This window comes from Rutidosis leptorrhynchoides, chromosome 10 (genome assembly GCF_046630445.1).
Source record: "Rutidosis leptorrhynchoides isolate AG116_Rl617_1_P2 chromosome 10, CSIRO_AGI_Rlap_v1, whole genome shotgun sequence".
Taxonomy (NCBI): Eukaryota; Viridiplantae; Streptophyta; class Magnoliopsida; order Asterales; family Asteraceae; genus Rutidosis; species Rutidosis leptorrhynchoides.
In genome coordinates, this window is record NC_092342.1 from 41,068,079 (window position 1) to 41,090,012 (window position 21,934).

Consider the following 21,934-nt stretch of genomic DNA (forward strand, 5'->3'; position numbering starts at 1 on the left):
AGTCTAAAGAAAAAGCACTTAAGGGATTTTACGACAAAGCCTAAAAATCTATAAATAAAAATAACTATGGCAAAAATTAAGTTTAAAACTAAAAACTAGCGAAAAACACAAAAGTTACGCTAAAAACAAATAAAAAGGGACAAAATATAAAAATATACTAAAGGTTGTAAAAAAAGTACAATTTTTTATAAAAATATTATTTTTATATTATTTATTTTATAAAACTATTAATTTTTATATATTAATATAACTAAATAAACTTAATATTACAAATTAAATAAATAAAACTAAATTAATTAAAATTAATTAACTAATCAAACCCTAATTAGGTTTTAAAATTAATAATAATAATAATTATCCAGTAATTAATGCTGTTAGGGTTCCTGTGTGGCCCGTGTTAGACGGCTCCGCGAGTCGCGGTTGGTCCGGTTCAATAACTCCGCGAGTCGCGGAGGGTTCAGGCTCAGACGAGATGCAGGTCAAAATTCAACAGGTCAGTTTTATTTATATTTTATTTATTTATTTTTCTGTTTTAAATAAAATATATTTATATAAATTTAATAAAACTTATATTTTAAAACCTAAAATAAAAATAGAAATATTTTATAATTTTATAAATAAAACTCTTAAAACTAGATTTATAAATGTTTTTTTATTAGCGTTGCGCTTTCGGCGTTTAAGTTCCCCGGCAGCGGCGCCAAAAATACTTGATGTTATGCGAGCTGTATATAAAATAGCTTATATTTTACAAGGAAATACTATTAAATATGATACAATTTTACACAAGATATTTATTTATTTATAGAATGGATATACTTAAACCTTGCTACAACACTTATAGGCAGTGTACCTAATAGTACAGTAGTGTAGTTTTTAGTAAGTCCGGTTCGTTCCACAGGGAATCTTTTTCACAAAGCTTAACGCTATATTAGTTTAAATTTATAAAAATACAAATATATATATATAAGTAATATTATTATTATAAAGGGGGATTTTTACCGTTTAATGACCGGTTTGTCGACTTTAAAAACTTTAGTCGCAGTTAAAACCAAATGTAAAATATTAAAAATAAATACAAAACTTAATTTAAAGCGTAAAGTAAATAACGAATAATGAAATTGCGATAAATAAAAGTGCGATAATTAAAAAGTACGATAATTAAAAGTGCAATTAAATACAATAACAATAAATAAAAGTGCGATAATTAGAAGTGCAATTAAATATAAAATAAAGGAAATTAAATATGAAATAAAAGAATTATGCTTATTTAAACTTCCGTAATCATGATGTTTGACGTGTTGATTTTAGTTTTATGTCCATGGGTTAATTGTCCTTTGTCCTGGATTATTTAATATGTCCGTCTGGTTTTTGTCCATAACAGTCCATCAGTCATAAATATAAAGTGCGAGTGTCCTCGTCAAATTATCCTTATACCCGAAGTCAAATATTCCAACTAATTGGGGATTTAAACTGTAACAATATTTTAATACTTTGTTTAATAATTACACCAGGATGTCGACTGAGTGTAACCCAAGGTTTTAATACTTTGTTATCAATTATGCCAAGTGTCCTTGTACATAATTTCACCCCTGTTTTAATAATTCTATAGACTATTAATTCATTCTCGTGTCCGGTTAAATGAACGATTATTCGTACATATAAATACCCCGCCCATCGTGTCCGATCGAGTGTATATGGTAATTTATGGGTACGTCCAATTGTAAATCTTTATATTAACATTAACAAACTATCATTTAGTTAAACAAATATAAAGCCCATTAATAGCCCATAGTCTAATTTCCACAAGTGTCGTTCTTTTGTCCAAACTCCAATTATGGTACAAAGCCTAATTACCCAATTTTAGTAATTAGCCCAACATCATGATTACTTCGGATTAAATAAGCATATTAATAACTTAGCTACGAGACATTAATGTAAAAAGGTTGAACATAACTTACAATGATTAAAAATAGCGTAGCGTTACACGGACAGAATTTCGACTTACACCCTTACAACATTCGCTAACATACCCTTATTATTAGAATTATTATTATAATTAAAATTAAAATTAAAATATATATATATATTACGTTTACATATAGAGAAAGAGAGATTTTAGGATATTTTTGCGATCAAACTGCGTTTGCTTTTATAGGGATTTGAGTCCAGGTGAGCTCCGCGAGTCGCGGCCTTTTCCCTCTTTGAACTCCGTAAGTCGCGGAGTTCGATTTTACAGCTCACACCATTTTGGAGCCTTTCTTGCCGACGGATTATTATATAAATATAATATATATATAATTTATATAATTAATTATATATTATATTATATTTATATACATAGTTAACTTGTAATTTTTAGTCCGTTGCGTCGAGCGTTGAGAGTTGACTCTGGTCCAGGTTCCGGATTTTCGAACGTCTTTGCGAATAATTTAATATCTTGTACTTTGCGTTTTGAATCTTGTACTCTTGTAATTTCGAGACGTTTCTTATCATTAATTGGAACCACTTTGATTGTATTTTGTACTTTTAAGCTTTTTGGTCGTTTGCGTCTTCAATTCGTCGAATCTGTCTTTTGTCTTCACCTTTTATTATTTAAACGATTATCACTTTTAAATAGAACAATTGCAACTAAAAGCTTGTCTTTCTTGAGGAATAATGCTATGAAATATATGTTCGTTTTTAGCATTATCATACACCTATGTAGCCATGGAAAATCAATTAGTCCGACTATCTTATGAGTGGGCTAGAGCATATCACTAAGAATATATTTCACAGGTAAGTTTGTACAGTTTTTATTTTTATTTTTATTTTTAACCTTTTGATAATAAACGATAATTTGTTCGCTATAAAGTATTAAATTGGTATTCGATGAAATTAGGTCTTGCGACCGAAATTATTGATATCATACAAAAATTTATTACATCACTGCGAAATTTAACGTTTATTCTTAAGGTATAAATATCTTTAATCAATCAACCCAAAATATTTCAAAAATTTGTCATGAGTTAAATTAGGTCATGGAACCGAAATTAATTTACCAAAAAGAGGGGCGTATATTTTTGATAATATTTTATTGATTAAAGTGGGATAAAAGCCAAAAAGATTTTTAATTTTATTTTTAAAAAAATTAATAAATTAATATTAAAATAATATTGTAAACTTTTTAAATCAATATATTTAAAATTGTAAATATTTGGAAAATTAATATTTTTAATATAAGTTTGTATGTATAAAAACAAAAATTAAATTTAAGTTTGGTGTGAATTTTTAATATTAATTTTGAATTTTATGCATTTTAAATTTAAGTTGTGTGAATTTAAAAACAAAAATTTACTTTATTTCGCTAAGTTAAAAATATGATTTTTAAAAATTCGTCGTGAGTTGAAGACTAGGTCATTGAACCGAAATTGCTTTACCCGAGGGAGGGACGAGAACTTTTATTATCATTATTTTTAATCTTATTGAATTAAAGTATGCCAAAAACATTAAAAAAACCCAAAAATTTTTACTTTTAAAAATCTCGCTTAAAAATGACAAATTTTAAAATTTTGTCGAGGGACGGACTAGGACATCGATCCGAAAAGCCCTCATCCTAAAAAGAAACAAATTTTTAAAATTTTATTAATTTTATGTTTTATTAAGTATAAGGTTTTATTAAAAAAAAAAAAAGCCCAGAACACTGTACCCGGGACTCCATGCGATCGCATGGAGTTAGGCCTTTGAAGCCATGCGATCGCATGGACCTGTATTTCAGGCCTGATACAAGCAACTCAGCGGTTCTGTCTCAACACAAAACACACACACATATTCGAACCAACCCCAAAATCACCTCTAAAATTCGCAATTTTTCACCGTAATTCATCAAATTTCTTGCTCTAATCATGCCTAGATTCTCATTCTTCAGCAAAAAGGTAAAAATTACACCCCTAAACTCATAAATTTGCTAGTTTTTGTGATAATTACTAATATTTTACCTAATGCAATTTTGTTGATTTCTAGTGTAATTAGTATAAAATTGTTAGTATTTTATGCATGTATAACCTAGATTGATGCTATTTAACATGATTTGAAGCCAAAAACTTCAAAATTTTTAGAAATCTAGGGTTTGTGTTCTTGAGCAATTTGGGGCTTTTTGATATAAACAGGTTATGGCCGATTTTTATCATGAATTATTGCTAAATTGAGTAATGTAACATGTTTAGGTAGTTAAATGATCCAAACATTGATCCTAAACATGATTTTTTAAGATTAAAGTGGACTTTTTAGGTGCAAAATTCATGAACTTGATTAATTTGATATATTTGTCATTTGAGACTTGTTTAATTATTAGTAATGACTATTTTGACATGTTATTTGAGTTAAATGCTTATGAACTTTATATACATTTTCATATGTGCTCAATTGAAAAAGTATAGAATTGTAAAAATTGTGAAAATGTGTATAAGTTTAATTTTGATTTAACATGTTATTGTGATTGTTTTAAGTTGTTATTTTGCTAACACTAATGCATATTTGGATGCACAAATTTTTTGTTTAATGTGTTTTGTAGAAAGCCGATACTGGAGGTTCAGGAGCATCATCATCTAGACGACCTGCTCCAGCACCAGAACCAGAACCAGAAATGCAACACGAGCCAGAGCCCGAACAATAACCACAACAGGAACCACAACAACAGCCTGATCAACATGTACTTTATTATGATCCGGTACAGTTTGTTAATGAATTCATAGTATTCCCGATGAGGCCGCCAGTAGAATTCCCAACAATTCCTGAGCACACTTTGTATCCTAATCTGAGATTTGATAGAAGATGGAGAGATTACGAGACATATCAAAGGAACAAATTCAGATTGGTAACTAAAAATATAGAGGTGCCGAGGGTAATCGATTGGGATCCTTTGGAGAGAGTTCAGCTAGCTAATAGAGTCAGACTGCTACTGATTCAGAGGTACGGGAACTCTTCTTTTACAGATTGGGAACGTCTTTTCACCATTCGTAGGCCTGTATATAAGGAATGGTGTGTTGAGTTGATGAGTACTGTATCACTTGATACAAACATAGTTAGAATAGATGATAGAAGATTTCTTAGGTTTATCCTTGGCGGTAGGATATACAGAATGTCCATGCTGGACATGGCCAGGGCTTTACAGATATATACTCCTGGTGAGTTGCTACTACCCGATTGTACAAATTTGATTCATTATGGTGAAAGGGTAGATAGCAACTTTGACGCTGACGCCATTTGGAGGCGTATGTCACATTTTGATGTTTTTACACGAGCGGGAGGACACTCCTATACACATATTGACACAGCCGAGCTTCGTATCATTCATAGATTTTTGGCTAACTCGATTACACAAAGAGGTAACAATAAAGAAAAAATAACCTTACATGATTTATTCTAACTAAAGTGTATTCGGGATCCTAGAAGCTTTGTTAATATCCCTTACTGTGTTGGTTTCTATTTATCTAAAATGGTAGAAGGAATGCAGGACGGGAGTATAATAGGAGGAGGTATTTTTGTTACTCTCATTGGAGAGTATTTAGGTGTTGATAGGAACCAAAGGGGTCCATTACAGCTTTGTAGAGAACAGGTTGAGCCTTTAGGATTGAAAGTTTATGTGGGTGCTAAAGTATTGAAAAGTAGACGCAACCAGGCAGTACCCTATGAGGGCCCTCATCCACAGGTAGAAAGGGGCTCAGACGAGGAAATGGAGGAGGCGGAAGACATTAGGGATGTCTTACGAGATGCTATTCTTGACGTCCATGTTCGTATAGATGAGGAATCAATGACGAGCGCGGCCAGACATAGTATGTACGAGCAGTGGAACTCCGAGCGAGTATACGAGGATTATAGGCGATGCCAACACGATAGCTGGTTAGTTCATCAGCACCAAATCATGAGCCAGCTATCATATCAGGTACCAAATAACTATGTACCTACTCGACCTGCTTATTTTCCGCCACACAGCCCCGAGATCCGACCACCCTTTAACCGGTATGACTATAACCAAGCCTATCAGGACACCTATAACCAACAATGGAACCCACCTGACGAGATGAACTGGAACCCCTATCCAGACTGATTTGGTTCCATTTGGTTATTTTTATGATTTTTATGTTTTTATCTTTTTACTTTTTCATGTTTAAACTTATGTTATTGGATATATTTGTGTAATTTTTATCATTTTTATTATTATTGTGTACTAATATTTCACATTTAGGATTTGAAAGTGGGATATTAAGTCCCATTTCAAATTGCCATGCATGTTTATATTTGTATGTATGTATATTGTCGATTGTACAAAACAGGGTAAAACAGCGCATTTTCAAAGACTGGCATTAAGTTCAGCAAAAGCAACTAATTTTGACGACAAAACGAAAAACAAATGTGATGTAACAATAAGACGGAATGAACAAATGATATGCACCATTTATCATTCAGCAAACAAACGCCAATATGTTTGGAAACTTTGGTAAAATTTAATCATTTTTCTACGCTAATCACCCTCAATAATTTAAATTGTTACTGATTTCATGCAAATGAGGGCATTGCAAGATCTTAAGTGTGGGAAGGGGTTAAATTCTTTCGGATTTTAAAATTTTTTTTGATTTAAACACTTGGTTACCATTAAAAATACTAGTAACGCAGTAGTTGTATTAGAATCTAGTGCTCTCTGATAATAAAGAACAGCCCTATTCTTATATACTGACTACCCAATTCTAGTAAAATTTTTCAAAATTTTCAACTAAATGAATTCAAAATCATGTTTATACATATTTATGAACGATGAAAACTAGGTGTTAACACCGAAATTGTCGTTACCTCGGAAAGGACATAAATTGAGAAACAACCCAAAATATTAGAATTCATTTAAAATGGAATAGAGGAGAATAAAAAGGCAAAGAAAGGAAAATAAAAGCCAAGTGTGGGAAATTTTTACCAAGTTATTCAAAACATATATCACATATTTTTGTACAAATAATTGAAAATACTTTTGTTTTGGACTAAAATAATCAGTTTTACCCAATTTACTGTAATATATTTGAAAGAAAAGATGGATCTACACGATGAATCAATTCCATCATTAAAAGGAAGTAAAGTCTTTCGAAAAAGAAACGCGCTTCTTGATTTAGGTCATGAAGTTGTCGGCCAGACTAGCTGTAGGTTGACGAAAAATCTAGAAAAGTCATCACTAAAATCAGCAGGAAATCCACGGACCTCAGCATAAAACAGGGTCGCCAAGTGGTCAGACTTATCCTAACCATGAGAGGATCTGTCTCGTACAATGGGGGGCACCGTGCAAATTAGCTTGATAAGACTAATGAATCAGATTCCCAGAAAGGATAATCTCCTTAAAGATCAAAAATCAGCTTTTAAGACTGATATTACTCAATCCTAGAGATTGACCTTAAAGATTGAGAATTACAAACTCATGGAATTCAATGATATCTAAACTCGAGCTTGAACGAGAAAATATTTTGATCAAAATTACAAACCAATTTGTTTTCTGAAAACCCATTTTCAATGCGTTCATTACCATTGAACGTAAAATCCTAAGAATTCACTTGGAATCCATTAGGTCACTTGAACCAAATCGAGTGTCAACCGTAAGAACGGTGGTTGCATAGCATGGTCAAAGACAGGACCTTGTGCCAGACCGAAAAATTATAAGGGTGAGCTTTACTATTGCTCCTACAAAGGATAGTAATTGCGTCCGACACGTTATAGACCATAATTAAAAGCATGTCAGGGGACATTGCCTTAACAGTTGCTTGTTCAACGCTTTTCTTTACAACCGGACGGTAGTTTATCGAAAGGTAATATACGGAGCAAGTATACTGGACGTGTTACTTTCCCAATACAAGGTTAGCAAGTGGGTGACACAAAACCACAAGTTTTGAGCTAAAGTTTTCAAATCTGAAACCCACCAAACCCACAAAAAGAATTTGCAAACACCGGTAAAGGGTTATTCCGGAAAACTTATCTAGGGTAAAAACTAGATTTAATTTTCAAAAGATCAAATGTTTTCATAAAGATCCAATTTCCTTAAAGGATCTAAATTTTATAGTCATGTGGGACTGTAAACCACATCGTTACTACCATTGTTTATACTGTCGTATAGAAATCACTGATGTACAAAGTGTGAAGAATAAAGAAGTGATTCTAGTATATTTCAAGACTATATTGCTTGAGGACAAGCAACGCTCAAGTGTGGGAATATTTGATAATGCTAAAAACGAACATATATTTCATAGCATTATCCCTCAAGAAAGACAAGCTTTTAGTTGCAATTGTCCTATTTACAAGTGATATTCGTTTAAATAATAAAAGATGAAGACAAAAGACAGATTCGACGAATTGAAGACGCAAACGACCAAAAAGCTCAAAAGCACAAAGTACAATCAAAGAGGTTCAAATTATTGATGTGAAACCTCTCAAAATTACAAGAGTACAAGACGCGAAACGCAAAGTACAAGATATTAAATTATACGCAAGGACGTTCAAAAATTCGGAACCGGGACCAGAGTCAACTCTCAACGCTCGACGCAATGGACTAAAAATTATAAGTCAACTATGCACATAAATATAATATAATATTTAAATAATTCTTATAATTATTTATATATTATATATTATATTATTAAAAATCGTCGGCAGAAAAAACAAAGGCATGTGAGCCTCTCCAGCTGGCCATGCAATCGCATGGCCTTGAAGGGTAAAGCTCATGCGATCGCATAAGCCACTTTTCCAGCCCACATGCCTATAAAATTCGCAGCTTGGTGAACATCAAAACACATCTTTTTCTTCTCCTCATTCATACGTAAAATATATATATATATATATATATATATATATATATATATATATATATATATATATATATATATATATATATTATAATTTTAATTTTAATTCTAATAATAAAGGTATGTTAGCGAATGTTGTAAGGGTGTAAGTCGAAATTCTGTCCGTGTAACACTACGCTATTTTTAATCATTGTAAGTTATGTTCAACCTTTTTAATTTAATGTCTCGTAGCTAAGTTATTATTATGCTTATTTAAATCGAAGTAATCATGATGTTGGGCTAATTACTAAAATTGGGTTATTGGGCTTTGTACCATAATTGGGGTTTGGACAAAAGAACGACACTTGTGGAAATTAGACTATGGGCTATTAATGGGCTTTATATTTGTTTAACTAAATGATAGTTTGTTAATTTTAATATAAAGATTTACAATTGGACGTCCCTATAAATAACCATATACACTCGATCGGACACGATGGGCGGGATATTTATATGTACGAATAATCGTTCATTTAACCGGATACGGAAATGGATTAATAGTCTATGGAATTATTAAAACAGGGGTAAAATTATGTATAAGGAAACTTGGCATAATTGATAACAAAGTATTAAAACCTTGGGTTACACACAGTCGATATCCTGGTGTAATTATTAAACAAAGTAATAAAACCTTGTTACAGTTTAAGTCCCCAATTAGTTGGAATATTTGACTTCGGGTATAAGGATAATTTGACGAGGATACTCGCACTTTATATTTATGACTGATGGACTGTTATGGACAAAAACCAGACGGACATATTAAATAATCCAGGACAAAGGACAATTAACCCATGGGCATAAAACTAAAATCAACACGTCAAACATCATGATTACGGAAGTATAAATAAGCATAATTCTTTTATTTCATATTTAATTTCCTTTATTTTATATTTAATTGCACTTCTAATTATCGTACTTTTATTTATTGTTATTGTATTTAATTGCACTTTTAATTATCGTACTTTTTAATTATCGCAATTTTATTTTATCGCACTTTTATTTATCGCAATTTCATTATCGTTATTTACTTTACGCTTTAAATTAAGTTGTATTTATTTTTAATATTTTACATTAGGTTTTAACTGCGACTAAAGTTTTAAAATCGACAAACCAGTCATTAAACGGTAAAAACTCCCATTTATAATAATAATATTACTTATATATATATTTGTATTTTTATAAATTAAAACTAATATAGCGTCAAGCTTTGTTTAAAAGATTCACTGTGGACTAACCGGACTTACTAAAAACTACACTACTGTACGATTAGGTACACTTCCTATAAGTGTTGTAGCAAGGTTTAGGTATATCCACTCTATAAATAAATAAATAACTTGTGTAAAATTGTATCGTATTTAATAGTATTTAGTTATAAAATTTAATAGTATTTTATACCCCTTAGCTTTAACTATCATGAATCCTACTCGGGTCGGTCTTAGACTCACTAATGCAACCTAATTCCCTACAACCAATGCTCTGATACCAAATGTGATGCCCCGTACAAAACCATCGTGTACGAATCATCAATAACAGGATCATTACAAGGTCAAACACTATATGCTATTTCAAAATACGTTTGCATTCATGATAAAAGGTGACGTCATAACTAACGTCAAATGGTTTACATCAAAAGTATGCTTATATGAATAGAAGCAATTAATAATTGTACGTGACCCCAATGGTCGTTACAAATCATAGTTTCAAAAGTAATAATGTTTATGAATGCAAGATAAACGTTCATGCGGTGACATCTCTAAAGTAGCGGGTGTCTACAGCATGACAAGTACAACAGCGAAAGCGGCTAACCTTAAGCACCTGAGAAAAACATGCTTAAAAACGTCAACACAAAGGTTGGTGAGCTATAGTTTAAGTATAACAGTATGTAAGTTAAGCCACGAGATTTCAGTGCTACAAAGAGCGTTTCAAAACAGTATGATAAAGTATATGTTTAACCGTGGGCACTTGGTAACTAACTTAATGTTTATAACCCCCTGAAAGTACACTTGGCGAGTGCGTATGTTTACGAAGTATTAAACACCCGTTAAATGCTAGCGCTACTAGCCCGAGTGGGGATGTCAAACCCTATGGATCCATATCTAAGATTCGCGTTCACCGGTTCAAAGACCAATGACTAAACGTTACCTAGCTAAGGGGAAAGTTTATGCCGTTGTATAACCCACACATATATAAAGTTTAAGTACTCATGCCTAGTATGTAAAACGTAAAATGTGCATGTATTCTCAGTTCTCAAAATAGTTAAAGTAAAAGGGGATGCTATAACTCACAGTGGTACAGTAGTAGTAAAGTTGAGTCGGGAAGTAAGCAAGTATGTAGTTCCAGAAAGTCCTCAACCTAAGTCAAATATTACTAAGTCAGTAAATCGTCCCAAAAGGGTTATAAGTATGTAATTTAGGTCTTAAGGGTCATCATCATTCATCATCAAACAAAAGGTGTAAAGTAAGTTTCGTTCATGAAAAGAGTTTAAAACAAAGGCTGACTTCGATCAGTCACCACGGCCTCTATACCTACTGAAATAAGGTGAGACCAGTGACCATGGCTCCATATATAAGTCCTTTAGTTGCTGTAAAAATTCCAGAACCAAACTCGTCTTCGTTTGACCGTGACGACGGTTTAAGTGCGAGTAGGTCAGAATTTTCAGCACAACGTTAAAAGGACATAGTGACGTTTGGAGGGCCATAGATCCTAAACCGTAACTCAGATTAAGACGAGTCTTAAACGAAAAATTATCTACTCGAATAGAGCTAACAGAAAATCAACTTTACAGTAGCCCAGGTATTTTGATCAGTTCCAAAAAATAGTAAACAGTAGGTGATGTGCTGGATCGAGACCTTTATTTTGAACGGATTTGAGTTGTTTTGTTACACGAATTGATTTATTGTATATGTGGTATTTTATAGATTTTAGGTTGATTTCACACATATATATAGGCAACTAGTCCTATCCGTGTAGTTTAGTTTGTTGGTAAATCCGATTCGTTCCACAGGGAGATGGAGCGTTTAATGGTTTTTTAATAGTCTTTGATGTCAAACTTAATTAAAGAGGGTTTTGGATTAGGCAATTGTAACATAACAGTAAAAGATAATAACTTAAGTAAATCACAAAATAAAATTACAAGATTACAATAATTAACTTAAAAGGGAACTAAATGAAATTATGCTAATTTTTATGCGACAATTATATTACTAGATGGTAATTAGTAAAATAGTAATTTTTATTAAAACTATATGTTTAGAATTTTATTTTAAGTAATAATTATATAAACTTAATTAAATTAACTAAATGACATTTTTAACTAAACTTAATACAAATAAAAAGGAAATTAATTAATTTACTGATTATAAACTAGTTACAATTTATAAACTTATAATTAATACTAATTTTAGAATTAAAACATTTATTTAAGCATTTTATACTAATTAAAACTAATTATATAATAAAAATAACTAATAACCTAATTATAAATAATTAATTAATCAAAACCCTAATTTTTGACCTAGATGATACTGTAGTCGCGTCAAGCCTTACACGATTCGTGTGAGACTACACGATTCGTGTAAGTGAAAAATATGTGACAAATACTGTTACGAACATTAAATGTTTTATTTATAGATTTTTATATATTTTAAACTTATAATTCGTAAATAAAGATGATAATAATTTTTTAAGAAATATAAATGAGGTAAATGAGAGTGTTTACTTAATTGTGTCACCCCTAGGTCCATGGATTGTTTCAAGTTTTTACGCCCTATTAAAATGTTCTAGTATCAAACTTTACATTTTTCTCTCGAATAAATATAAAATTACAACTTAGCTAAATAAAATCTAATTTTCATTGGATTCTTTTTTAGAAAGCTACTATTCCCTAAGTATTTAAATTGAGACCTAGCCTAGTTTTGACCTTCGCCAACACCCAAATTATAACGGTTTCCCTTTTTATAATTTCACCTTCATATAATTTATTGATATCACCCAAACCACCGAAGTTTATTTCCAAATTGGTGTCAATAATTTATCCATAAATTCGTCTAGATCATTTTTAATGTTGAAGCTTAATTTAGGTAAATAAATATAACTTTCGTTATTTAAATTTACTAAATTAAGTGGCAAGGGTTAAATACCTAATTACATAAAAATGGTTCTTTTAACTAGGCTCAATATTAAAAATACTAAAGTTACATTTTAACTTTACTAATGGTAACAATCCATTTCACTAGGGGCTCTACATTTAAGCAAACACTAGGGAAATTTAGCTATCCATTACACTAGAGGAGACATAAAAATATAGATATGCAAGCATAATAATAACACTAATTTTAACAGAGTAAACTTACTAAAATATCTTCACTTGCATTAACTTCAAACGGTAGAAAAATTACAATAATAACACCCCTTTCACGCGTACAATAACACCCTTTATCACGAACAATACCCCCTTAATAACTGAAACTATTTTTAACCTTGAACTAATAGACTAATAAAAATTACAGAGTAAAAATTTGCGTATAATATTTGTATGAAAATATCTCTGTCTCTCTCTGTTGAAAGTACTCCGTATTTATGCTTGAATAGAAGTAGTAGTTGAGGCTTTGTTGATATCCTGCTGTCTCTCCATTTAGTTAAAGAAGTGTTTTAAAAACAAAAAGTGGCCGCCCCATTTGCAAGTGGAATCTGAATTTCGGCCAAACATTACACGATTCGTGTAGTTCTACACTATTCGTGTAAGAGTAAATATTCTACACGATTCGTGTAGACCTACACTATTCGTGTAAGAACAAATATTCTACACTATTCGTGTAGACCTACACTATTCGTGTAAGAGTAAAAGCAGTTTTCTTTATTTTTCTTTTTTCGTTTGTTCTTTGATGACCTCGTATTGACGTGTACTGACTTGGCACTTTACATTTGAACTCTTTTCTTCATCTATCTTGTACTTTCATTCGGATAAACGTTTATTGATATAAATCTGGTTAAAACTATCGTTTTATCGTCGAATCTTCAAATAGCAAGCTCTTATCCACTTTTGTCATTTTTCTCGTGAAATGCGCATTGAATGTCTTTGTAGATGATAAAAACCTATGAAATATAAGTGATATTGCGTCGAATAATATGTATGTTTAGAGCAATATCAAAATACCCCACACTAGAACGTTGCTTGTCCTCAAGCAATTACATCTTTTAACAGAGTTAGAACATTATATATTTTTCTTTATCGAACATTTAGATCACACAACACACACTACACGAAATGAAACACACGCTATATGAAATATATTACACAACACAGTATTTATTGGATCACACGCACACGAAACGAAATTCTGACAACAGAAACAAACATGAAACTCGTGATTAGGGTTTAAAAATTTGGATCCTTAGGGAAAATTGGACCTTGTGAAAACGTTTTATGATTTTATAAAATGTCAGGCTAGTTTTTACACTAGACACGTTTTCCGGTTTTAACCTCAAATTCCGGTTGAGGGTAACTGAAAACCGAAGTCTCAGTCGGCGATTAGCAAGCTATTCGCCCCCATGATTGTAGTATCATGGAACTTGAAGCCAAATGTCCAAAAATAGTTTTACACAAATATAATTCATAAAATAGCATAAGTTTTAGAACAAAATTATATCGTGTCCAAATATCATCGGTGAACCATGAGTTTGCACACCTCAATTTGTTATGGCATATGTATGTTGACCGCGGTCAAACATAGATGCAGTTGATCTTTACGGAGATCATCCATCTGGGGATTAGATTCATTAGTCTTAAAAGCTAATTTGCATTGTGCCCCCCCATTGTACGGGACATATCCTTCTCATGGTTAGGATAAGTCTGACCACCAAAAACCCTGTTTGATGCTGAGGTTAGGTGGATTTCCAACCGATTTTAGGGATGACTTTACAAGCTTTTTCGTCAACCTACAGCTGTTCTGGACTACATCTTCTAACATAAGTTAGCAAGTGTGTCAATTCGGAAGACTTTACTTCCTTACGGGATGGACTTGATTCATCCTCTATTACTCGTGATAATGGAGTATTCAGGTTTATACGTTCCTTAGCAATGATATCTGCAATAAACTTCAAAGAAACATGTGATAAATGGTTCTCAATATAAGGATTTATAAATTCTTGTTATAAATGGTTTTCTTTTATAAGTTTTAAACAAATAAACTTATGTATTTTTAATGTATGGAGACAACAATTTCGGTTTTTACACCTGATCTTTAATTGCTCGTAGTTACCTTAAAAATTGATTAGATACATTTGTTTAAAAATTTTCAAATTTTCATAAAAACCAATAACTTATAAGTTCTCGAGAATTTATATATTCCCACCCCACACTTAAGATTATGTAATGCCCTCATTACATAAAATCAGATAATAATGTATAAATTTGAGAGGACAATTAGTGTGAAGTATTTGGAACTTCCTTTGTTAACCGATTTGGATTTTCAAATTGTTTTACCTATGATTTTATCCAACGTTTGTATCGATGTTTCGTTTCGTCTAATTGCATTTTTGTCTGTACCTGTCAAAACCATGTTAAAAACACATAAAATATGGGATTTTTATTCAATCGTACAACACATTTTTTTACCCCACACTATATTTTCTTGCTAATATAAAAAATAAAAACATAATAAGTTTCAATACACACCAAAAAATTATGTTATTACAAACTATTTTTTTTTTTACTTTTTTCATTTTATATTTTTTTTATATAACTTATAATCAATTAAATTTAAAATATCTTTTATAAATTTATATTTGTAACGGAAATTCGGTTGTTATACCTGATCTTAATCCGTTTATAAATTTTTAAATTCAATTTATAAAATTCAATTCATTAAAAGTTAAAGTTTTAATATTTTCAAAAACAAATTTAAAATAAAATAAAAACACTCTATTTTTGTGTTAAAAAGATTAACATTTTTAAATTTTAAAACAAGTATATGAGAAATACAAATAAAAAGGAATTTAAAATAAAAACGAGACACACGAATGGGACTATTTACAATGTGTGAAGTTTATTAGCGAGTCGTTCACGCGACTCCACCCTAATTTTAACTAACGTCGGGGTGATAAACATCACCCTTCTTTACTCCAATAGAACCATTACTGCAACCATTCTTACCACTAATTTTTGATAATAACCAAGAGTCCGAAAATCTTGACTCTTCAACCAGTTTTTTCAACTTATATTTCTCAAGTTTTGATAGGTTTGAAATCAATCTCTCTCTCAAAGGTTCATCTTTTTTCGACATAGCATTTCTAACCCTACCATATAACTTTTTCATGGTTTTCTCAATAACACTATCATTGGGCGGTTTACTATCTAGTTTCTCCTCATCACCCTCCCCACACTTAGCTTGTTGACTAATGGGTTTGACATTGTCAACAATATTCACTGAAACTATCGGTGTGGGTGGTGGGTTCATACTAAACTCAGTTTGATAGGTTGCACTCTTTCCTCTATCCTTCAAAACTAGTTTTCCTGTTTTCCAATCTGTTAAAGCACATGCAGTTGCTAAGAATGGTCTACCTAAAATAATAGGTACAAACTTATCTTCTTTCATGTCTACAACTACAAAGTCAGCTAGAAACTCAAGTTCACCTGTTTTTACTACTAAGTTTTCAACAATCCCTACAGGTTTATTAACCGACTGATCAATGAATCTAATGCCTGAATTGGTCGGTTTAAGTTCACCTAAGTTCAAATGCGAGTAAATGGAATAAGGCATGAGATTTATACTTGCACCTGAGTCAGCTAATGATCTAAGAATTTCAGATTCATTAAGCTTACAAGGTACTATGAACGGTCCAGGATCACCTAACTTAGGTGGCAATTCATTCTTTTTCACAATAGCAGCACATTCTGCTTTAAGAAACGCAGATGATGCCTGCTCACACACTCCTTCTTTTGCCATCAAATCATTCAAGAATTTCCCATAGTTTGGCATACCTGCAACAACATCAACCAAAGGTACATTTACACAGATATTATCCGTATTTAAAGGCTTACAATGATTCTCCTTTGGTTTTTCGGATGCAAGTGCTTGTGGGTATGGAATGGGTTCTTTATAGTCTTCCACTTTAGGTGCTTGCTTCACCGTATCTTCCGCTTCTTCTTTGATCATCTTCAAATCATCATCAACCCTAAATTCGGAAGGCTCGGTGATTTCCATTTTCTTTACTTCCACATGATTTCCCGACATCAACCTCATCAAATAGTCACCATACTCGGGAGTTATTGCACCAACTCGGATCTCTTCATCTTCACATGTTATACTTTTCACACTTTCAACTCGGGTATCATCAATCTCTTGATAAGGAGTGTAATCTGCCATATTGGATAAATCAGAAAATATAAATTCATCACACTCTTCATCATCATCTTCACACCCAAGAGTAAAAATAGGACTATGCTCCGGTGTTTTGAAACTTGCTTCATCCTCACAGAAACTATAAATAGCATTCACTTGTGAATATGCTGGGGCTTGAGGATCATTCTTCTTTAGTATAAATGGAGGGTTACTTGCAATTGGTGGTCTCTCTGCTAGTAACTGTGAGATCCTTCCAACATCTCTTTCTAAAATCTGAATCGTGGCTTGTTGATTTCGAATTTGCTGAGTTTGGAGCTCTGCATTTTTCTCATGCTTAACCATAAAATCTCTTAAGAGATCTTCTAAACCAGATTTCCTCTCGGGTTGAGGTTGCATAATTGCTAATGGTTGTGGTTGCATGAGTGCTAGCGGTTGTGGTTGATTGGGTTGGAAATTATTTTGATAATTTCTTTGAGGTTGATTTCGGTTATTATAACCTGGTGGCGGATTTCTTTGATTTTGATTTGGGAAATTCCGGTTATTTTGGTAACCTAGATTTCCTCCTTGATAGTTATTATTCTGATAGTTATTATTATTAGATCCTGAAGGTCCTCCTACTTGATAGCTGTTTATAGGAGGATATTTTCGGTTGTTTGCTTCTATAGCTGGAAAATCACTGAAGTTCATTTCACCTTTTCGTAAGTATCCTAAGAAATTTGCTTGTTCTTCCATTGTACTTTGATCACAATCTCTAGTAAGATGGGGACCTTGGCACAGTTCACATCCTACTCTGATAGCATGCATTTCCTTGGTTACTTTCTCGATTTGTCTGGCTTGATTTGCCATTTGAACTTTTAAAGAAGCAATTTCATCATCGCTTTCGATATTAGCAACGGTTAATGATCTAGAGAATTCTATCTCTTGATGCCAGTTATGAGAATGGGACGCTAAATCAGCAATGATTGTATGAGCGTCTTCAGGTGTTTTCTTCATAACTGAACCTCCTGCTGCAACATCTATATCTTTTCGAGTTGCAACATTGACTCCTTTATAAAATACACAGACTTTTTGGAATGTACTCAACCCGTGTTGAGGACATATTCGAAGCATTTTATTGAATCGGGTCCAAGCTTCATAAAGAGTTTCATTAGGTTTTTGTTTAAAGTGATTTATGTCACTTTGTAATTTTGATGCTTTTGAAGCAGGAAAGAATTCTGACAAAAATTTGTCCATCATATTATTCCAATCTTCAATATAGCCTTCAGGTAATGAGTCTAGCCAATCTCTAGCTTCATCTTTTAATGACCATGGAAAGATTTTTAAACATGCGACATCATCGGTGACATCCTTAATTTTGAATAGTTTGCAAATGCTTACAAACTTACGAAGATGCTCGTTAGCATCCTCGTTTGGAGCTCCACCGAATTGGCATGTGTTAGTTACCATGTGTAAAAATTGACCTTTTATTTCAAAGCCATCACTCATCGTGGGTTGGATGATTGCGTGGCCTTGACCTTTTCTTGTGGCCTTCATTAATGCTTCCATCGTTTGATTTGTATCAGCCATTTCTTCTTCTTCTTTAATAATCGGCTCTATGATTGGTTGAATTATTGGTTCAGAGTCGGATTCTAAGAAAAGTGACTCTAAATTTTTAGCAAGAGATTCTACTTCTTGAGTTCTTAAGCGTTCGTGGAATCTTCTTTCGGGTTCAGGATGTGAAGGAGTTAATTCAGCGTTGGAGGAACGTAAGTTCATACATTAATTTCTATTATGAGATCACTTCACTAAAGGTTTATCTAGGGTTACCTATTTGTTTCTCTTTTTTAGTATTTTTCGGTGTTTTAAAATTACTAGTACTTCCTATTTCTTTTTGTTGTTTTTGTCCTTTATTAATTCTTTGAGGTTCCGGATTAAGTTTAATGAGTTTAAGATTAACGGATCATACAATTTGGGAAATTGTACAAAGAACTAAAGGATTTATTCAAAAACTTTGAACTTTCTTGGAAATGAATTTCCTCGAGAGGATCGAATAACATAAAAACAATGATAAAAACCCTTAAACAACAGATTTTCCTTCTGATTTTGCCCACGTTTCGAATAGCCAAAAGATGCAGCAGAGGGGCAGGATCCTTCAAAGACCAATAAAATTGGTGATCCAACAACCCGGTCCACGTACAAATCCAACTACTACTACGAACCAGAAAAATTATCTCTTTATTTAACTGCCAACTCCCCGGCAGCGGCGCCAAAAAGTTGATGTGCTGGATCGAGACCTTTATTTTGAACGGATTTGAGTTGTTTTGTTACACGAATTGATTTATTGTATATGTGGTATTTTATAGATTTTAGGTTGATTTCACACATATATATAGGCAACTAGTCCTATCCGTGTAGTTTAGTTTGTTGGTAAATCCGATTCGTTCCACAGGGAGATGGAGCGTTTAATGGTTTTTTAATAGTCTTTGATGTCAAACTTAATTAAAGAGGGTTTTGGATTAGGCAATTGTAACATAACAGTAAAAGATAATAACTTAAGTAAATCACAAAATAAAATTACAAGATTACAATAATTAACTTAAAAGGGAACTAAATGAAATTATGCTAATTTTTATGCGACAATTATATTACTAGATGGTAATTAGTAAAATAGTAATTTTTATTAAAACTATATGTTTAGAATTTTATTTTAAGTAATAATTATATAAACTTAATTAAATTAACTAAATGACATTTTTAACTAAACTTAATACAAATAAAAAGGAAATTAATTAATTTACTGATTATAAACTAGTTACAATTTATAAACTTATAATTAATACTAATTTTAGAATTAAAACATTTATTTAAGCATTTTATACTAATTAAAACTAATTATATAATAAAAATAACTAATAACCTAATTATAAATAATTAATTAATCAAAACCCTAATTTTTGACCTAGATGATACTGTAGCCGCGTCAAGCCTTACACGATTCGTGTGAGACTACACGATTCGTGTAAGTGAAAAATATGTGACAAATACTGTTACGAACATTAAATGTTTTATTTATAGATTTTTATATATTTTAAACTTATAATTCGTAAATAAAGATGATAATAATTTTTTAAGAAATATAAATGAGGTAAATGAGAGTGTTTACTTAATTGTGTCACCCCTAGGTCCATGGATTGTTTCAAGTTTTTACGCCCTATTAAAATGTTCTAGTATCAAACTTTACATTTTTCTCTCGAATAAATATAAAATTACAACTTAGCTAAATAAAATCTAATTTTCATTGGATTCTTTTTTAGAAAGCTACTATTCCCTAAGTATTTAAATTGAGACCTAGCCTAGTTTTGACCTTCGCCAACACCCAAATTATAACGGTTTCCCTTTTTATAATTTCACCTTCATATAATTTATTGATATCACCCAAACCACCGAAGTTTATTTCCAAATTGGTGTCAATAATTTATCCATAAATTCGTCTAGATCATTTTTAATGTTGAAGCTTAATTTAGGTAAATAAATATAACTTTCGTTATTTAAATTTACTAAATTAAGTGGCAAGGGTTAAATACCTAATTACATAAAAATGGTTCTTTTAACTAGGCTCAATATTAAAAATACTAAAGTTACATTTTAACTTTACTAATGGTAACAATCCATTTCACTAGGGGCTCTACATTTAAGCAAACACTAGGGAAATTTAGCTATCCATTACACTAGAGGAGACATAAAAATATAGATATGCAAGCATAATAATAACACTAATTTTAACAGAGTAAACTTACTAAAATATCTTCACTTGCATTAACTTCAAACGGTAGAAAAATTACAATAATAACACCCCTTTCACGCGTACAATAACACCCTTTATCACGAACAATACCCCCTTAATAACTGAAACTATTTTTAACCTTGAACTAATAGACTAATAAAAATTACAGAGTAAAAATTTGCGTATAATATTTGTATGAAAATATCTCTGTCTCTCTCTGTTGAAAGTACTCCGTATTTATGCTTGAATAGAAGTAGTAGTTGAGGCTTTGTTGATATCCTGCTGTCTCTCCATTTAGTTAAAGAAGTGTTTTAAAAACAAAAAGTGGCCGCCCCATTTGCAAGTGGAATCTGAATTTCGGCCAAACATTACACGATTCGTGTAGTTCTACACTATTCGTGTAAGAGTAAATATTCTACACGATTCGTGTAGACCTACACTATTCGTGTAAGAACAAATATTCTACACTATTCGTGTAGACCTACACTATTCGTGTAAGAGTAAAAGCAGTTTTCTTTATTTTTCTTTTTTCGTTTGTTCTTTGATGACCTCGTATTGACGTGTACTGACTTGGCACTTTACATTTGAACTCTTTTCTTCATCTATCTTGTACTTTCATTCGGATAAACGTTTATTGATATAAATCTGGTTAAAACTATCGTTTTATCGTCGAATCTTCAAATAGCAAGCTCTTATCCACTTTTGTCATTTTTCTCGTGAAATGCGCATTGAATGTCTTTGTAGATGATAAAAACCTATGAAATATAAGTGATATTGCGTCGAATAATATGTATGTTTAGAGCAATATCAGTAGGTTCCGGTGGGTTCTTAGTGCTTGATGTTCATCACGGTTCTCATCCTTGATGCTTGTAGCTTCAAGTGTACAACTCGTTGATGGGTTTACATCATCTTTACCAAGTTTTGACCATCATAACACAAGTGTAAGTCTAAGATAAGTAGCACAACTCAATTAAGTGTTG